This window comes from Cydia splendana, unplaced genomic scaffold (genome assembly GCF_910591565.1).
Source record: "Cydia splendana unplaced genomic scaffold, ilCydSple1.2 scaffold_161_ctg1, whole genome shotgun sequence".
Classification (NCBI taxonomy): Eukaryota; Metazoa; Arthropoda; class Insecta; order Lepidoptera; family Tortricidae; genus Cydia; species Cydia splendana.
In genome coordinates this window covers 26,517-28,710 of record NW_026946876.1, presented here as the reverse complement: position 1 = coordinate 28,710, position 2,194 = coordinate 26,517, and positions in this window count along the sequence as shown.

Here is a 2,194-nt window from a genome sequence, read left to right as displayed (position 1 = left end):
TGTACATAAATCCGTACTTGACTCATGTAGTGCTACTTGCCAGCAGAACCCATGTTTTGCGTCTAAGGTACTGAAGTACTTGGCCCCCGATAAACTAGAAGTTATTTCTTCCAAGGTTGGCAACTTAAAGTGCTCACGCCGAATAGCCTTGTTAAGGTCTTGGGGGTCCAAACATATCCGCAGGTCGCCATTAGGCTTTTTTACCACCGTCATGCTGTTAACCCAATCCGTGGGTCGCTCAACCTTGGTTATAATGCCCTGTTCCTGCATTTCTTGCAACTTATTTTTAATTCTATCTTTTAATGCTACCGGTAATTTCCTAGGGGAATGAACTACCGGTCTGACGTCATCTTTTAGCCTTATTTTGTAATTTCCTGGCAAACAACCTACACCAACAAAAACGTCTGGATATTGATCTAAAATTTCACTTTTCTTTTCTAACGTATATACTCTCTTGACTAATTGAAGCTCCCCACATGAGTACTTACCTAGTATCGGCATCGAATCTGTGTTGACGATAACAAATCGTAAAACATAAACATTCGTTCTATGTGTGACTTTTAAATAACATTTGCCTATCACTTTTAGCTGAGCCCTTGAATAAGCTTCCAGCTTAAGGGACGTTTTAGTCAAATCTGACTCACGAATGTTTAATTCTTTTAACCTACCTAAAGGAAGGACATTCACGTCAGCACCGGTATCTAACTTGAAAGTTATGTTTGTATCACATATTTGTAAACTCTCTAGAAAATCATCATTCTTTATACTTATATGTTTATTTACCTGATCGGAAGAGTCCTCGCGCACCTCAAAGATTCCACACATTCTCGAGTAGTGGTTAAATTTCTTACAACTTAAACATTGTTGTCCATATGCTGGGCACTTAAACTTTGCATGAACTCCACCACATTGTAGACAACCGCGATACTTCGGTGTGTTGTGCCACTTTCTCTCCTCACGGTAGCGTGTAGAAGGTAGACCTCGAGCACCGCGTGAGTCCTGATGCTGCTCTTGCTGCCGCGACGGACCTGGACGCGACCATTGTCCGCCCGATCGCGCGCGCGATGACCTTGACCGTTGCGCTCGAGGATACCGACGGTCCTTTTGTATGGCATCAATCTCTTTCACTTGTGAGTTAGTACCTTGATTTTCATTAGAAATTTCATGAGCGTGGTGGTGCTCAGTACTCTCCGATTTCAAGGTCACAGCTTGTGAGCGGGATAATTCTGCCAAATTACCAATCTCTACAGCCTTCGTTAAAGTCAAATCGGGTTCCCTTAACAAGCGTTCTCGTAACGATCCATCTCTTATTCCACATATCAATCTATCTCGCACTAAGTCTTGGCACAGGTCTTTGAATTCACATTTCACCGCCATTTTGTTTAATTCAAACACGTACTGTTCAACGGACTCGAATTCACTCTGATCACGTGTAAAAAATCGGTGACGTTCAATCGTTAAGTTCTTCTCCGGATAAAAAAAACTATCAAATTTCTCCAACACTTTATCAACCGTAGTACATTTTGCTTTATCCGTAAATTGATCGTACACGTCTCTGCACCGATCACCAATGACATGAAGCAAAATGTTTATCTGCACTGTGACGTCTTTATTTCCGATTTCACACGCTGCATAGTAAATTTGGAAACTCTTTTTCCATTTGTCCCACTCTTTACTTAAATTACCAGATGTCACATTTACAAGATTATTTTCAAATACAAACGGCGGCAGTGGTTGCAAAATGGTTTCCATCGTACTTGGTAATTAGTTTCGCTTTTATATTTCACAACACGTTCAGTTTTCCGTTTTTATTATTACATTTATCGTATTCACTTTTACTTCAAATCACACCATTTACTATAAATTAATCCATTTTAAAAACCGGCTGCGCCATGTTTAGTATGTAAGGGCACAGGGGACGTGAGTCAAAGACGAGCACTGCTTTAAGACTGGTTTATTCTTTTCTTCAACAACCCTCCGCATGCTAATATATGACGGTTTTTTTAATACTAGTTTCTTAACAGGAAAACAAATGTCAAAATAGTGTTTCATAACATTCGTAACTAGCCCCATTTTGTCACCCGGGCATATACATTTAGATAATATACTATTCCAGTCATACATGTTCAGGTTTGTCGTGAAGCTAGCTATGTTGTTCTTAGTAAACGTTCGCCTCGGTACATGTTTGTTTAAT